Genomic DNA, 19,427 nt, shown 5'->3' on the forward strand with positions numbered 1-19,427 from the left:
TAGAATAAGCAGCATCCCCTCTGTATTTCATAAATATTATTATGCCAGCAGTACCTCTGAGGTAAAGTCCCTCCAGCTGTCAAGAAAACAGTCACCAAAAAAAAATTCAGTAACAACAAAAACCAGCTTGATAACCAGCCATCAGAGGATGGACTGGTGAGACGCCAAGGAGGCAGACTTATAAAATGCTTTAATTGCATTAACTACAATGTTGCCCTAAATATGTGCATACAAGAATACTTTATTATCATACACCTAATGGATTTGACAGTTTCAGGAAGGGACATGAACTGTATCCAATTTCCAGAGAGAAATATGTTGAACGCAATCTGGAAAACTAGTTGGGTTTCAAGGGATGTTTTCAACCTCCCTAGTATAAAATTTCTTTTTGTTCTTCTCAGCTTCAACTTTTCCAATACACACAAAAAAAAATAATTATCTACAGGGAAGGATTTTTCCTCATTTAATAAAATTTACAAATCTTTAGAGACTATAAACTTTTTCATTTTCTACTGCATTAAATTTTACCCCCAGAAGAATCTTTATGAAAATATTTATCTTCCTGTATTATTTGTCTAAGAGGTGGATTTTAAAAAGATCCATTAAAGAACAATTGCAACCTTCTACCAACTAGACAAAACTATTTTGCTTTTGGGGGAGGAGGGGAGAGAGAAAAAAAAAAAGTGACATAAAAACTGCAAAATGGAAGAAAATCATCAGCCTAAATTTGGTATAGCAATTTTTTTCAATTACAGCACTATCCGATTTTATCAGGAGTAATAACTATACTTCATAGCTGTATTATATTTAATAGTTTTCATAGCTATATTTTATTTCATGTAATAACTATATTTCATAGAATACCATTCTAATATTTCAGAGTAATAAGATACTGATTTTAAATACATTTTTCATGGGCATCTTGAAGCATTTTAGGATGCATGTATAGCATAAGAAGACATTCACCTTTGGTTCAGATATGCTACCTCACCTCCTCCCATTTATTCCACTGCACTGAAAAGTCCATGATATTCTTTCCTTGTTGTTTACCCTTTGTCTTAAGTCCTTCTCCGTTACCTTGCAGGATGCTGTGATTGCTGGGCTGAAGGAAGCCTCCAGTGTCAGTGTTTCCTGACTACATGTATCAGTTGATGTCCTTGGTTAAATTACATGTCCATTGACCCCAGGCTGTTTTAAAAATCAGTGAAGCAGGGATTTTGGTCGTTCCCTGGCATTCGTAAAAAGTTCAGCTAGTAACATTTGCTCACCACGCAGCCCAGTTCTCAGTTCATAACTCTTATTGAATGCTTTTTCCATGGTCTGACTGCATAAATTATATGGGGAAAAAAATACATATTGTTTTCTTATGCTTCAATTCCACAACATATTTAGACATATGGGCTTCAACAGCCATCAACAGGTTACTCACAAGCTTGCTTCGAGGCCCTAATACCTCCCTCCTTTTAATAGCTTTGGAAAGTAACCTAACAGCTCCACTAGCTTAAGCTAGAGAGGGCCAGAAGGATATAAGAGAAGAATTCCTCTGTGGGACATAGAGAAAAAGGGTAAGTCAGCCTCAAGAAATGAAAAAGGAACTATTTCTTTCAGGCAGCTCAGTTCTAGTTGGATATAAAATACTTGGAACCACTGTTGAGCTCTGTGCACTGCTCTACTTTCTGTGTAAGGAACCCTAATCACAGGGTAGAAAGCAGGTTTCAGTGATAATACTGGTGATTCCTGACAATCAGTCCTCAATCTATACAGATGACTTCTTTCACTGACAGATTCTTTTTAAGAATATCTCTTTTCCCAGGCTTTGTGATGGCCCTGTTTCTAAGAAATGATTTGCATGTACAGTCATACAAATCTGCTTATCTTCAGACACATCTAGAGCGTGCAACTTTCAGCTCCTGTACTTCTAAAATAAGTCAGTGTTCTGTAGTATATGCTAGAAAGAAGCAGGGGTGGGGGAAAGAAAGGTAAAATGCAGTCTATTTAGCACATCTGAAAATGAGCTCAAGCTCTTTTTAGTTCCAGCAGCTGCCTATAATGGAAAAAATGAAGATTGGCTGTTGCCAGAAAAGTGGGCAGTAAGAAATAACAGATGTGAAGTTTCAGCAACATCATTGGCTAGGTCAGTTATACAGACAGCTTCAGAGCCGGGGTCCCCGTTGGGCTGCAGCGTTCTCAGAGGCACGCTTGCTTTTTGAGCTGCTGAACTGTTCCCCTTGCTTAGCTGCATTTACTCGGCCACCTCACCCATGAATGCAATCGACAGGAAATATTCACATCCTCACAAGCATGTGTGGGCTGTTTGTAAAAGCTCCTAGATTAAAGTTAGTCACCGCATTTTCGAAGTAATTTTAACACCTCACTTCTCTTCCTCTATCCTGCTCACCCCTCTTTATTTCATGGACATTTAGGGTGAGCGGGAAAGAAAAGATAGGTCCTTCAACACAAGATCTTATTACACGAGGCTCACAAAGCAAGGTCAAAGAAACCAGTCTAATCTGGTGCATACATTCTTAAAGAGAAAGGGCAGTGGGTGAAAAATGCCCTTCAAAGAGTCAACTCTAATTACAGAAGTAATTCTCAAACAAGAAGGAAGTTTCTTGACAAAGTTAAAGGGAAAATTATGAATAGAAGGTCTGCAGAATATATCACATCAAGAGCAGCTTCTGTCAGCTCAATTTGCAAGATTAAGTGGACTTCAATTTAAATTAAAAATAAATGCAATCAAAGTTATATTTAGGCATCAGAAATATCCCTTAAAATTGTAATGTGGATCACAAAGATGATTGCTACTTCAGAAAAACCAATTATAAAACTACACTAGAAAAAAATACTTCCAGTGAAGAATATGCAACAGCAGCAACTGCCATCAGCAGAATTGAAGTTGGGCTGTCACACGCATTGCAAGCCACTCTTCTGATAGGTTCAAAATCTGGTTGTAAAATGCAGCTCTTAATAAGCTGAGGTTTTAGATGCTGTCTCATCTGGTGTATTTATTACCTGCTGCTGAAAGAAACAGTACTACTTTCCCCACCTACTTCCAGCTGCTTATTCCCTCTTTGTCTCTTGTGTTACATCTAGTAATTTCTCACAGCCACAGGACAAGCCAGGCCAGCGTAGTCATCTGATGTAGTTTTCCTTCTCAGGCAGGGAAGGTTTTTTATTGAATTAGCTGCTTACCTTGAACTCACCTTGGGACTGGGGGCTGACGTGAGAGAAGGGAAGAACAGGCTGAAGCGGTACTGCCCTTTTTGGCATCAGCCTGCAGTTGCGCAAGACCAGATGCAACATTAAACCATGCTCTGTATAGTACTACTAGCTTTCTTCTTGCACAGTGAATATTCAAGTGTCTTCAGGATTCCCTGGCACACAGTGAGTCCCTGCAAGTTAATATCACAGCATGAGAGAAACTCTGCAAGTGAAAATACTAATGCTATAGCAACCGAAGGATCCCACAAGCACCAAAGCACAGTGAGATGAAATGATGTCCAATATCTTGGACATCCAAAAAGCCTTGCAATCTAAACACAAAAAGAGTAAGAAATGAATTAACTTTCCTAATATCACTTAGCAGATTAATAACAAAGGCTGAAACTGAATGCACGAGTCAGGACAGGCAGCTTTATCCACTATGCTACACTTTTTCTTATGGCTGCAATTGCTATTTACTCACTGCTTCTGGCGTGGCATCTCCATGTCAAGAACTGCACTAGGTTCCAGAAATAACAAAATTAAAATTAGCCATTGTATTTGTTGCTCCATAAGCAAATTATCAGTTCAACGCGGTTTACAGCATCTGAAATTTCTCACTGCCTTTCCAAGGAAAGAACTCCAAACCTTAATATATTCCTGACTCAGTAACTCGTCCTCTTTTCCCTCTGATGAAAGACAAAAGGAAAGAAAGTGAAAAAATGTCCAATGCTGTTTTTCTTTGTATTAAATAGAAGCAGGGTATAATTTTGAATTAGTGCTTTAAAACCATTTTGAGGTTCTCAAAAGGAGTAAGCAAAGATACATTATATGAAAAAGAAAAAAAAAAGGCAAAGCACAAAGACATAAAAGAGGTTGCTCAGAAAGGAAAAGCAGTGGAAATCTGTATCTTCCTATTGACTCTAACTGTCAAAAAAAACCCAAACAAAAACCAAAGAAACACTGCCTGCTGTTCTATTTCTGGATTCCAGAGGTAAAAACACCCTGCCTCTGTGCTGTTATGTACATAGTACAAAACCGTACTGATATTAACAAAACCATATATCCCAAACTAAACATAAAATCCCCAAATCAACTCCCTGTCCCCATATGTATTCTGCTCTGAACTACATGGGATTAACATACAGGGACCTTTTAGTCACCCCAATACTATTACCAATTTTTCTATTTTGGGTTTCATCAGAAACCTAGAACAAAACTCCTGAAGTCAGAAAGCACTGTCATGAGGCAGACAAAGTTCAGCACATATGTAAGATGACAGCTAGAACACCTTCAGCAAACCATGGCTTTCCTTTCTCTGCAGGTTACCATGACATGAGGAAAGACCTTCAGAAAGCATTCTGCTTGCTTTCCTTCACCTTGGTTTCTCCCAGTTGTTTTGAAAGGCAGAAGCACAATCCTTATCCTCCAGTACCAACCAGGACTCTATGCAGGAAAGCTAGGTAACTATTATTACCTGAAAAGGAACCAGACTGGCTGGTCAAAACATTTATTTTCATGTAGCACAGAAGAATATTTGTCACATCAGCCAGCAGGTTCCAGAGTAGCTGGGATACCAAAAGTCCATGGTCCAAGAACTGCATCTACGTATCAACCAGTGCCAAAAATACTAAGTGGCTGGTGAAACTTCAGCTATTAAAAGAGGGGATCAAACCTCCAAATCCTCAAAGAATAATCTCACTACCAACCATCAGAGTCCCCAGGTTAACATTCCCCAACCACATTAAACACCCACCGCCTGCCAGAGATGTCCAACACCAGCATCTATTGCAGCATCTGACCTCTACTGAGGCATCTCACTGGAGCACAGACTACCACTAGCTATGATGTGCAGGTCCTGGAAGGAGCTTAGCACCCCTGCACTACGCAGTCAATTCCTGATTAATATTATTTTAATTTTACATATTAAAACTGGTGCTTTGTTGCCTAATGCAATTTCAGAGTCTCTTTTTCACGTTTATCAGAAGAGGAATTATAAGCCTGTATCCTACTCATATTGCAACAAAAGGAACATACACATAAGTCAGTGAGTATGTGAATGCTCCTATAATTAAATGGTAACCTTGTGGAGAAAAAGAAGAGGAAAGGGTAAGCAAAATATCAAAGATTTCAATAAAAGCTTATCAGAAGGCAATTTTATCCTTTAAATTTTTCTCTCAATTGTTTATTGCTTACTTCCAGTTACTATTTTATTAATTATTTTATTGGAACTGAAGATTTTTATGGATTTAAGTGCTTACTTGTTTTCAAATGTTTCCCCAAGACAACTCATGCAATGCCTATGAAGAAAACTCAACTCGGCCTTTGCTGTGCTCATTAGCACATCTGGAGAGAAACTATATTATTTACATACTTTATTATGAAGGAAAAGTTATATTTTCCATTTTCTTTCAACATATTAGATCTGCATAGAGCTAATCTTATTAACTGTGCAATTTTACCATCACCACTATACTTAAGCCTGTACATTGGGTTCCCACCAATGCTGCTGACAGTTGCTCAAGTCGTTGTTTAAGTTTGCTTCATGTTGTTAATGCATGTGCTAGTGTTTTTGTTACGTTGCTAAGCATTACAGGGCTGCCCTCTTAACTGGTCTGAGGCACATTACTATAAAACAGAGCATGTTATCTGTAACACTACCCAAGAAGCAATTTTAAATTAAAAAGAAGTCTCTTTATTTCTTAACAGGCAACTTCTTAAAGAGATTCAAACTTGAAAGAACAAATAACTGTATTTGTTGTTAGACAAACCTATATGAACTGTCTGTGATGTACACTATACATGATGTACACTGTCAGTGACATACGTATGTCTATGTACGTCACAGACATATGATGTACACTGATGTACAACATCAGACAGAGCACCATGCAGTACACTGTTCAGTTGTCAGTCCCAGCAACTGCTGTGAAAGTCTGATATGGTATCTCACTGTAATTTGTAATATGACCAAGGTTCCAGTTCAGCAAAAGCTGGTGCTTCAGCTTTTTCCCTGTTCAACAAAACTCTCAAACATGTCTTTTGTTTCTAAACAAATAGCATTTTAACTGTATTTCAGTAGCCCTTATGCATATCTTCTCATTCTCTAGTGAATCTGGGCCTTATATAAGAGCATCCCACCAGAACAGCCACCATATTAATCAGTAAATAACATCAGCACTCTGTAAAGAAGGAAATGATTTCAGTTTGAAGTCATGCAACTAAATCCCTAAAAAACTAGAAGTTGCTTCACATGAATTATTAAGTTGTTTATAAGACTACTTTTAAACACACTTGAGTCATCAACAAGCAGCAGCCATAAGTAAGTTTTACTGTTACTTTTAAAAACACTGAGTCTATTTTCTTTAAATTTCCCTTAAACATAGGTGTGTTTAGCTTGTCAGAATGATAGGTTTTATTCTCAGAATTTTTGGGACGAGCAACTTCTGAACACCAGGCATATGGTATCATCAGATCCTACACGTGAAGAGGCACAGACCAGAATTGTGCACCGTAGACTCATAAGGAAATTTCACAATAGTTTCAGCTTTTTGTGGGATCACATAGTACATGCACTAGAGTGATACCTGTTGGGTTAATACATCTGTTTCAATGTAGTGCCACACGCATGTTGTACAACACCTATCTTACACAGAGCATGAATAAATGTGTCACACTGGCACATATGAAAATTAAGCCACATAAATCCATATACATGTAGATATCTCAGCAAGGACAAGACAGGTTGATGAGGTTCAATCTGGTTTGAATTCCTTCTTGCACAGTTCTCCTGAAATTTAATATGGCTCCTATTAAGTATACACTTGAGGGCAAAGACAAAGGATGGATTTTTCTGTGGGAACTTGAATGTCGTTTGGGTCTTTCTGGTACCCACCATGACAAAAAATATCCTAGGTAACTGAACACATTAAAAGCAGGCAAGGATCTTTATTCTAGAGGAACCAATGAAATGAACCAATTTAAATACCAAGAAACATACCACCTATTTTTGAGGACTCTTGAATGCCCTGGCAAGCACTTAGAGGAGCAGGAAAGAACAAGTTTCATTCTTACCAAGGAGGAGGAATAAAGTGGATGGGAAGTGCACGGGAACTATCAATTCATGCCACTTTTGCACTGATAACACCACAAATACAGTAGTTTAGTCCTGAGAATCATCAGGGGTTGGAGATAAATAGGGGTAAATAAACAGTAGGCAAAAAGAAACTACATGAAATCAACTGAAAAATTCCCTTAAAATTCACTTATTTGCTTTTTGTGATAAAATACAAACAGAAATAGAAAGGAGATAGTAAATATAGAAATTTTTTTTTAATTTTTTTTTTTGTGGTTGGACTCGATGATCTCAGAGGTCCCTTCCAACCACTAAGATTCTGTGATTCTGTGATACACGGAGGTAAATGTTCTAAGCTGATAAATTCCTTCAAATTTTCAACTTAATGGTATTTCTAAAATTTAAGTACTATATAAACAACATTTTCAGAGGTCATTAAAGCAAAAAAGAAGACAAAAACATGGCAAGAATTTCTCGCTGTATTGCATTTGGTTCTTGGTGACCAAATTCAACAGTACATGCAACCAAATGCATTGCTGCTAAAAACTTACATTTGCTGCCAACAGCACTGTAACTAAACAAAATCCCATAAACACAAAATATTTCACATAAACTGACTCTGCTATGGAAACCAGAGAAGCAGAAATGTTACATTAGTCCAAATAACTATCTATTGACAAGGAACCACAGTTGCTTTTTGAAAGTAGTAGTTATTACTAGTATTATTAGCGGACAGTTACTACTATTATTATTACTACTATTAAGTACAATTAATAGTTGTTGAGTTTATCTCTGCATTTGTGAGGCTCTCTTTGCCAGCCTACACCTACAGACAGAGAAGTGCAAATAATATATTTATAAATGCATTACTAAGCAAAATTCACTTTAAAAAGTATTTGAAATTTTTAAAGTCCTTCCTTAGAGTCTTCCTGCATTCTTCTCTTGTCAAAAAAAGTACATAATTGGCACATAGGATGCAAATAATCAGCAATGAGCAGGGCGCAAGGGATCAACCAAATGATCTAACTTTTATAAAGCACACCACAGTTTGCATGAGCTAAGAACCATAGGCATTAGCTTGGAAGCTTAAAGAAATAAAAACTTCAGCTTGCAGTAACTCATTAATTTACCTTAGGTTTGCATGTATTCTAGAATGATATCTGATTTTATAACTGCTTAATGTATACACTAGTGCGATTCTGAGAAGTCTGGATTCAGGCATCCTTCATTTGATACAATGAGTCACAGTGTCTGTTACTGCTTCAACAAGGATAGCTTGAACTATTCTGCTTGAAATACTTTAAGTTCACTATTTTCTAAGTCAAGGTGGCGGTGGGAAGGAAGTTTCACTTATGAAAAGTAGTCACTGAGACTACCTCCTCTTCACCTCCTTAAAACCTCTGGTTAAAAAAGTCAGATGAATGCTCTGAACAGCACCTTGGTGCTCAGAAGAAAATACTCAAAAGGCATAACCTACTGCACATCCTCCATCCCTCAAACAGCAGTCAAACTTCAAAGTCAGACAGCATGTGAAAATACCAGATAATATAAACTGAATTTCATTTACTCACCACTGTTCCAAGTCCTTAGGTCTTGGTCAATCACTTCAGATGCCTGGCAATACCTAGAGAAATAATTGACATAAAATGTAAGAAAGGTACAGAGTCAAAAACATTAAAACAATATTTACTATTAGCATTGGTGGCTGGAATGGTACAACTCTACTTGTAAGAGATTATATGAACATGGGTAACATTTCACTACCAGGACACTTCTGCTTTGCTAGAAATGCGGCATTCTAGACATCACTCCAATCTCTAAGGAGCTAAGAAAAATAAGCATATGTGATGTGAAGAAGAAATGCATAAACTGCTAAGCATGCACAAAATTGCATCTTTTTCTCTTCCTCTATTTCACTAATAAAGTGTGCCAAGATTTGAAAACACATTTTAAATTATTTGCATATTCTATTCCGATTTATAACAACAATTTAAAATCAGGTATTGCTTAGGACAAACTCCCAAAAGTTCCTAAACCACTGGAATAAAAACCTGAATTACCATAGAATGTTCACCCCACAAGCACCTCCAAACCTCTTCTCCCATGCGACACACATATTTCATGGAATTCAGCAAAGACAAAGATTAAGTCCTGTGCCTGAGTTGGGCTAACCCATTGGACATGCTGGCACTGACTACCCAGGGTGCAGCTCTCTGAAATGGAGCTGGGGGTCTGGGCAAACAGTGGGCTAAACATGAGCCAGCAGTGAGCCCGACCAGCAAGGGAGGCCAAAAATATCCTGGGGAGTATCTACAGGTAAGCCTCCTCCTAATAAGCAACCATTTGCCTTTAGCCAGAACTTGAGGAATACATGTATGCACTACCACATCCCATTTGGGATCACCAATACCAAAAAGTTAAAAAAAAAAGGTGATAATGGTAAGACTGGTAAGACCGATTTAGTGATGCAGAACTACAGGATTTCCCACAATAATAACAAATTCTGCATTTTTATACATACATTAGGACCGGCTATATGAAAAACCTCCCTTTACATAAAAGAACAAAATGAGTTGGAAAGTCAGTAGGCTCTAATGAAGAGAAGCAATTTGGTCTTGGTGAAGATGGTTTAACAACAGAAAAATTGGTGCAGAACTCCTAATAAAGCGTGCTGCTGAGGACAGATGAAAACACATTGGGAACACTGGAAAGTCAAGCATGGCTTAAAATGGCCTCTGAATTCCTGGCACATAGAATATTCCTCTAGAAAAAAAAAACAAAACCAGACTGGTCTAAGTAGCTGTGATTACTCCAGCTTTTCTCTTCTGTCTCAAAAGCAGTTAATATGATGATGAAAATACTGCAGTGTTAGCAGAGACAAGAGACTATGTTTCATAAAGAAAAAAGGCCAAATTGTTTTCTTTTAGACTCAAGCACACTTGCTCAAAATGCATGCTCAATTTTAAGTATGTGAAAATGATGGATTGCTTGGACAATTAGAATTAAGTGGTGCTTTTAAGGAAAATTTCCTTGCCTGAAGTCTGTGTCCCTAAGAAAGAGAAGCAGTAAGGGCAGGGTGAGACAGGATCAGCCCATCAAGGAGGCTGTAGAAGAGCCTTCAGATCTCACAGATCCATCCACCCGCCAAAGACACAGCAATGATCTCCCTCATACACACACAAGAAATATTAAAAAAAAAAAAAAAAAAAAAAAAAAAAAAAAAAAAAAAAAAAAAAAAAAAAAAAAAAAAGAGGAGGAGATCAAGTATTATATTAAAAAGAAAGGCTCTTTTTGCCACACCATTTGTGACAAAGTTAACAAAAAGAAACTCCACATGCCTTCCACCGCCCCATCACCACACAGGCCTGTGTGCACTTTCCTTATGCCGCAGACAGCCAAAATGAAACCCAAATCCTCCCAAACAAATCAGGATGAGAAAAACACATGTATGCTCTCACTCTTTCTCACAGATTTTGCAATAGCTCAGATGGATTTCTACAACAGTTGGCAAAAATACAGAAAATCCATTTCTTCCATCAACTCAACTGGCTGTAATTTTCTCTGCATCAACACACCCACCCCCAGCCCTCCCCCTCCTCCAAAAAAAAAAAAAGAGAAGAATAAAGAGAATAAAATATTCCATTCTTAATTTTTAGCTCATTTCTCATTTGTAAAGGAGAAATGCTTCAGCACAATCCAGGGAGAAAGTGTCCATACCAAGGAAAGTCATTGATTTAAACTTTCATTTACAGTCAACAGGAGAAGCAAACAGGCTGGACACTGTTAAGGGAACACAGTTGGTTTGATAACATCCCCTTGTCACATAGCCTGGCTTTGTACACAAAAGGAATTGGGTATACTTAGGCTCCCCAGCAAAAATAAAATAAAAAAAGAACACAGATATATCCGCTGTATCTTAAAACATCCCTTTCAAGTAGCTTTTTCTTCAGATATACTACTGTGCGATACTTCCATGTATTATATAACAAGAAGTATCCAAATCAAAGAAATATTTACTTACTTCAGGAAGGTTTGTATGACCAATTATGTCACTATGAATAGAAATAATGCATTCAATGGCTTCTTTGTCTTTTGCTATCAATGTACAACAGTATAAAATAAAAAAAACCACATACTGTTTCATAGGCGTCATTAAGGCTACAGTCAGAAATAACAGCAAAACAAAAAGGAGAAAGTATTTTCTTAAGAGATACACTGCTAGCAGGTTAAAAAAAACACCTCTAAATTAATTACAATGCTAAACACCATAGGAAACTAACAGCTTGAGATATACGATAGACTTTTAAACATTTTTACTGAGGCTGATTCTTCTCTGTTTCACTCAAACCTACAAAAGAAAAAAATTTCCAATTTTGCTTTTTGCATTATCTACCTTATCTTTTAAACCTACATGATCATGCTACATAACAATATGTATGTAATTTAAGGCAAATTCAGAAGAGCATTCCATACAGAGCAACATAATTTGCCAGCTATTTCAATGAGAACAAAAAAATTCTCACTTTTTTACATTACATAAAATATTTCACCCAATTGCACCTGCCTTGAAGTTTACACCTAATAAAAGCCAGATGTACTTCTAATACACTGCTGATCCCTGCTCTTAATTCCTCTTTTCCCACTGCACCACCTTAACCAAGAAAGAAGTACAGCGTAGTTTTACACATCATTAAAATGTTTAAACCAAATATTGCATTTTTATAATCCTAGGAATTCCCACAAAACTAAACAGGATAAATACAGAAGCATTAAGCGACCTGCACTGTGAATTAAAAGATCCCTCTTAGCTTGTTACCTAATACAATAAGCACCTGAGTGATAAGTGAATCCAACTACCATATTTGTTCAATAAGCCAGTCATTACTAACTGAAGTAAAACGTATGCAAATTTATTTTTAGTTATGTTATCCTGTAAAATGAATTTTGTCTTCTAGGGTTTATTTTACTAAGCATAAAACTTTATTTGAAGTTAGTAATATGGAACATTAGCCAGTAGGCTGATCCCCCATTCACTGAAATCAATGGGAGCTCTCATCTTTAATGTTACCCATGAGGGCAAAAGGGCATAAATTGTTTACTCTGAAGGCTGCGTAAAAGCACTTGAGTTGACTCTTCACCGTGCTTCTTGAGTCGTATCTCTGTGTCACAGGGTGAGCAAAGCAAAAAGGTGAGTCACTCTCCCACAGCAGCACCATGAGTTACGCCACAGCCAGGGCTTTGGTCTTGCTCCATACAACCCACCACCTCCACCAGCCCAAGGCAGACAAACCCAGCAGCTTTACGGCAGTATCTCCAGCAAGAACATCCACAGTCACTAAAAACGTTCCTTGGCTCCGTTCTGGCCATAAAGCTGCTCTAGGGGGCTGCAGTTTGGCCACCACCAAGAGGGACCAGAGAAGAAGTGACTTAGAGGGCTGCCTGCACATGGATGGTCCACCCCGTTGGAGCTGGGATGGGAACAGGGACACAAGTAACACAGCTCCAACGCTGCTGGATTGATGGCCCCAGTCTGGGATGAAGCAGGCTCCTGGGCCACAGGCAGGAGTGCAGTCAGGATCCGGGGGAGGCCAAGGTCCCTTGGTGCCCCAGAGGCACTGACGGCCCTGGCCTTGGGACACTCATTCAACGCTCTAACCAGCAGCAGGCTCCTCAGCAATCAGCTAAAAATCACTTGGCAAGCTCTTGGCAGGCTATTCTTCTTCCTAAATGTCAGCTGGCTTAATAAATAACAATTTCTGGTGAGTATTATTAGCATCCGAATTATTGCCCCCAGATTACCACACTGTGGCCTGCAAAACGGTAAGTTTACAAATAAAGCCGTCTGCTGGCAGAAGTGGAACAGAACGACTCCAAAAGAGACAGCTCAGTTATCTTTTCCTGAAGGCCCAGAGATGGCAACGATGGAGTTTTGCTAAGGCGTAAGCAATTAATGCACTGTTTTATTTAATCAGTAGACAACCTGAGCCTGCTGCAGAAGGCTCTAAGAGTATTCCCATCATGACAGTCTGGAAAAAAAAAAAAGACATTATCTCACACAGACACACACACTCTTCAAACCAGCAGCTGTGGGGTTTGTTTTGTTTTCAATCCAACACCCACTTCTCAGGCCAAAGTTATATTCAGAGTATCATCCTAGTGACACAAGCTGTGACTACTACAAATCTGTAGATCGTTAAAATGTCCAAATCGCCTTGTACAATTTCTGTGTCTTCCAGCACTCCTGTACCACAACAGAATTAGGAACCTGTTTGTTTTGTGGTTTCAAACTTAAGAAAAAAATGCCTTAAGCACAATCCTCCCATCCCCTCCCCACAAAGAAAAGCAGACTTGTTTTAACATTCAGCTTCCTTTACATTTACAGCAAGATATCTAACAAAGCAACCAAACACAGAACTAGGGGCTGACTTACTAAGACACAAACAAGCTGTTAAGAGTCCTAAAAATACAATTTCAAACTCCTCTATGATGTCAGGAAAACAACATTGTTTACCTTCAGCATATATTCTATATTGGCCTAATTTCCATGCCTTCCTCACAGCTTTCATCTTCATCGATGCAATAAAAAAGCCCATATAAAAAGTAGGTTACCGAATTAAAGCATACACGTACTACCTGTGAGAAAAGCTGTTTTTTAATCATGAAACACTTCAGTGATTCATGCAATGATTTTGGTAAGTGACACAATCTAAAACTTAGGCCATTCAATCTGACCTCAAAGCAAAGTTCATTCTACTGAAAATAGTCCATCTGAAGATTGTCTAACCAATAGGGCTATCGTGTACTCAAGATCTTAATTCAAAGCTAAAAATACTGCTTAGCACCCATCAGCTTGTTTATTTTCATCTCTTCTCCAGCTCAAGTGTCCAAACTGATTTTCAGTCCTGTAAAAAAAAAAAACAACCCAAAACCCAAAATAAAGAAAAATTAAAATAGAGATGAGACCCTGAGCAACATTCTGTGTGTCTGTCCTGAGTGTTTCAGTAAAATCATGTTATGGAAATGAAAACCCTTACTTAAGGTCTTATTTGCCCAGTTTTTCCTGTTCTGGAGAACATCCTGCAGTTTCTACAGAACTCTGAAAGTCCTGAGCCATCCCCATCCAGCCTGCTTTTCCAATGGGAGCCTACAAGCCCATGAAGAGCTGCTCCTTTGATGCTAACCCAAGGAAGGGGAAATGAGCCAGCCGTTGCTTGGTAAGAGTTAAAAACTATATTCGGTTTGCAGATGGAAGAATTAGCTAGCCCCGGGGATGGTGGGAACTGAACAGCAACTAAGAAATATGTTAACTGTGGTTTTGTTTACCACAAAGCAGCTTTACTTTGCCTTTTTAATTTTTGTCATTTTAAGCTTTCTCTGGAGTCAATTTGCTTAAATACTGCTAGAGAGGATCTTCTTTTCAGAAAATGTCCTGGTAATACAAGAAATAAAACATCTGGACTTAGCTTTTCCTGAAGCCACTAATATAATCTTTGAAGACTAGCACACTTTGTAAGAAGTACTAATTATTCTTTGCATTCCTCTAAAAATTATTTAAACTATTCTTTAAAATACATTTCTCAGTAAAACTGAGATGCAACTTCTTGACAAGATATCCCAGTGATAACATTTTATTTTTTCTAGATTTCTACTATTCTTTTTACTACCTAAAAGAAAGTTGTGAAAGACTGTCTCCACATATGGATGTACACACAAAGAGAATCACATCTAAAAAGGTCTCCTGATTCAGAGGGTCAAAAGAGATCTCATTTTCTGCTTTACTTTTCCCTTTCAAGATTATGCCAAATTAATTCTTTAAAAAGACATACTGATTGTTTCCTTTAACATTTTCTATACAAAGGTACTTGTAAGGCTGAACAGAAGTGTCATAGGCCAATTTCAGATTCAAACAACAAGCTTGCAGAACAATCCATGAAGGAGTCAATTCCAAAAGGAATTGGTGGTGGAGTTAAGAAGACTACCCAGCTTTTTTTTCCCCCATCTTTCCCATCTGAGGGTAAAACTGATCGTTGCCTTCAGTGCTTCCTTCCAACCTGGATAATTCTAACTCTAAATAATTGAACATAAATTTTAGCCCGACATGTTTCCCTTGGATATGTATTCTTGGGCTTCCTTATTGCTTACTTGCTATCACTGATTAAGCTTGACATTCCCAAAGGTAGATATCCAATATGCAAGAAAGTGTATGGTAATTGTAAGACAACACCCTGAAATTCTTTACTGAAACTCATGAGAGGGTGTTTCCCTGACCCTAACTTTTACGTTCAATGGAAAAAGTTCTTAAATTCTTTGATGTCTTTTCCATTGACTTTTATCAACAACTTGCTTTCCTCATGTCTCCCGTTGAGAAACTGAGATGGTGATATGAATCAGCTCACTTAACTTGGGCTCAGTTAATAACTTTTAAAAAAACCAACTGAACTTTCCCATTAAACAATGATTTTCTAAATAAGAGCAATGAATTAGGGGAAAAAAAAAAAGTATCTTACAGCTCAAGTGGCATTCTCCACCAGATTCATGGAATTCTAAAGTTTACTGGTGGCTTGAATTCCTAGAGAATATGCATATATTGCTCCAAGAAGAGACGACCTTCCGGAGCATCCCATAACTGACCTTGAGCCTGTTGGGTAATACCTCTAACATGACACGGGAGTGATGAATGCCAGTATAATCTTAGAATATATCAAAAAACTTATGATTAGGCTAGAGGACAGTATTACTAAAGACTCCAGTGAGGTCTTTCTTTGAACACTATAAAGAATTCTTATTATCTGTATGTGAGGGGCAGGGGAAGAAATCAAAGTTGGATTAGAAACATGGAAGGAATACTGTACTGACCATGGGTAGCGAGCTAAGAAATTATATTAGGTCTTGCCTTCTTTAGCCTAAAAAATTGGTGACAAAAATGAAGTATAATTGTTTCCTACAGTTACTGTAGGCAGCTAATTAGGAAGGAGAAAGATGAGATATTTAAATTAAAAGCCAACATTGCAGCAGGAATAAAATAACTGAATTGACTGTGAATACACCTAAGATGCACGTTAAGCGATGATTTCTAAGCCATTTGAAAGAGCAAGATTCTGCAACAGCCTTTCAACAACAAAAACCAGTGTGGTGGGTTGACCTTGGCTAGATGCCTGGTGTGCACCAAGCTGCTCTATCATGCCCCTCCTTAGCAGAGCAGGGCAAGGAGAAATTAGGATGCAAAAAAAACTCGGTGGTCAAGATAAAGGCAGTTTAAAAAGCCAAAGCAAAGGCCATGTGAGGAGGAAAAGGGAATAAAAAAGATTTATTCTCTACTTCTCATCAGAAGGTAATGTCCAGCCTCTTCCCAGATAATAGGGCTTCACTACGCATATGTTGTGGTAATGAATGCCCTCCCTTGGCCCTGCTTTCTCTTAGCTTTTATTGTTAAGCAGATGTCATACGGTATGGAATATCCCTTTGGTCAGTTTGGGCTATGTCCTCTCCAAAGGTGTTGCCTACCCCCATCCTACTAGTGAGGTGGGAATGTTGGAGAGAGAGCCCTGATGCGGCTGGAGCACTGCAGCCAAAATACCAGTGTGTTATCAATACCTTTCTAGCTACCGATACAGAAACCAGCACTTACAAGGGCTGCTATGGGGAAAATTAACTCCATGTCAGTCAAACCCAACAGAAGCAGACGCAAGAAACCTTCCTAGCTTTAAGTCAGAGGCAGATGACATGATGAAAGGAATCACATACAACCTGATTGCCTGCAATAAAAAGGGAACAAACTCCCTTACTAGGGTCATCTCACCCAAAGAACTGTATATTTTTAGAGTAGGTTAGCATATCTTCCAGTCACCTCTCAGAAAGTATGTATTTAATAGCTTAAAGCCATCCCAAGACCCACAGCTAAAATGAAGACATGCGTTCTAAGTCCATTTAAAATACTCTCAAAGTATTAATCTTAAAAAATGCAGTTTCTTATTTAAGCTTTACCAGCCCCTTACAGAACTACTGGTTGTATCCCATGCTTTTGGTTATTAAAGGTTGCAGACAACTGCATTTATTAAAAGTCTTGATCAAGCAAAAGATATCTACAGCAACTACATTCACAAAGTTATGTTTAAAGAACATGAAATACTTAGCCATTTATGTCATTCTAGACAAAGGCTAAAAAACAAGACATAGGGGTATAAAGATGTTTATTTTGAATATTATTATCTCTTTTTTTCTTTTGCAAAGTGTATAAACAAAGTAATATCCATGAAAGAAGGTTATTTTGAAACAAAACATGAAAAACTAAGGTCAAGATGACCTCCCCCAAAAAAAAGAAAAGGAAGAAATTGGTCACTTCACAGAGCACAAGCAAAACAGCCTCAGGAAATCCATATGAAAGATTTTTTTAAAGAATACATAAACTCTGCTATAATCTTCACAGATCTCTCCAGCAGTCAAGCTAAGAGACAACACCTCTCTGGAACATAACAAACATTTCTGAAAGTTCCTTCTGTTCTCTCCATCTCTCAAAATATTGTATTTTGCTATTTTATTAGCAATGAACATTTTAATTGGCATTGGCAATTTGCTTGCTACCAGAATAACATAATTATGAATGTGCAAAGTGAGAAGTTAAGGAAAAGCCAAGAAGGCAGTGAGATGGAGGACTGCCATTCCTACTCGTTGGAAGGAAGGAAAATGCATCACTACTAATTTCCTTACGCCCCACTTGAAGTTTGGGGGGCAACTCTATTAATTTCCAGAAAAAAAAGCCTTACCTTCAGCTCAGTTCACAGCCCTCTTAACCCTTCAATATAATACAATAAGGCTAATTTTAAAACTTCCAAGGAACCACTAAAAACCCTGACACAACATAATCTTGTCTACTTAATCAAGTTTGTCAAAATTTTAGAAGCAACAAATTTGTTAGGTTCTTCCCCATTCCCCTCTTTTTTTGCAAGTTCATGAAGGCAAATTATTTCCAGGCTACACTGGATCAAATAACTGAAAATAATCTTATACGTATAAGCTACACATTTTAACTTCAGTTTCAATTCTGCAGCAACTGAAAATTCCTACTAGTGGACACTATTTTTCAAGCCCTATAAAGATATGAGAGAGGGCAATCACACTGGGAACAAATACCAATCGTCCTGTTTCCATGAGCTTTCTTATCAATCATGAAGAAATTCGTTCCAAGAACAAGAATCCAACAATTCCTTAACTCTCGCTGACTGTCCAATGCACTGATTCAAAATCATAATTCTGTAAAGTTTGAAGCTGTAAGTTCCATACTCCCTAAATACTAACCTTTTCTCCCTCAAAACTTGCTTTCTGAAGTAGTTGTATGGACTACTGATTTTTCCAATGAAGGCTGAGGTTTATAACACAACATGAGTAAGTGTTCTGACATAATTGCTTTCTTATGGTATTCCAGCAATTGAGCATTGACGTGAAATCTCTTACAGGCAGAGCTGGCTGGTTTAAATCATTGCTTTTGAAAGCACACAGATGATATGCAGCTACTTTACTCCCCAATATCCTTTACAGCTTCAAAAGAGCTCTGAAATAAAGAAAGAAAACTACACATATATACACAATCTCTTTTTCACATTCATACACATAATATATCCCAGCTCCATTCAGATGGTCCCCTGAGGTTTTTGCTCTCAAGAAAGAGTTAAATATCTGAAACAGACCCTTTTATTTTATATTTATTAGTGCTGTTTTTAAAGGACCATTCAGAGAATGAAGCCTAAGAAAAATGCAAATTCTCCCCTCCACGCTCGGCTAACAAAGCATCCAATCAGTTCCCACTAAGCTCCAGTTCGTTTCGTGTCCACATGTAAGTGATTAAGAGTACATTGTTTGAAACTTAATTCCACATCTGTTCTTCTGTGGGACTTGGAAAACAGATGAATTTTTCTGACAATTGTTTGCAGAGTGGATAATCACAAGCATGTGTAATAGTATTCCAAAGTGCAAGGGGAAAGCACCATGAGTCTAAGAAGCTTTTTTTGCTGAATGTTTTTGTTTCTTTTCGAAGTAAGATAAAAAAATAAGACGCTTTCAGATGGAAATCATTATTAAATGCTTGAGAAGTCACCCACTATAACTAAAAAGGCAGAGCAAAAATCCTTTTTCTTCCTAAAGGTCATCATTTCAC

The 19,427-nt window shown here is 37.8% G+C and overlaps 1 protein-coding gene across 3 annotated transcripts in view; it reads right to left on the reverse strand.

The window, feature by feature from the left end:
- The window catches only part of LHFPL2 (lipoma HMGIC fusion partner-like 2), a 90,549-nt gene that overhangs the window by 54,575 nt on the left and 16,547 nt on the right, over positions 1-19,427 (reverse strand). For 2 of the 3 annotated variants that reach the window (XM_014965123.1, XM_014965124.1), the window contains exon 2: positions 8,848-8,900. The gene's annotated coding sequence lies outside the window, so the exon portion shown is untranslated. Of the gene's footprint in view, positions 1-3,203; positions 3,333-8,847; positions 8,901-19,427 lie in introns of those variants that run through there. The other variant, XM_014965125.1, reaches the window with a different exon arrangement.

This window comes from Calidris pugnax, unplaced genomic scaffold (assembly GCF_001431845.1).
Source record: "Calidris pugnax isolate Ruff unplaced genomic scaffold, ASM143184v1 scaffold273, whole genome shotgun sequence".
Taxonomy (NCBI): domain Eukaryota; kingdom Metazoa; phylum Chordata; class Aves; order Charadriiformes; family Scolopacidae; genus Calidris; species Calidris pugnax.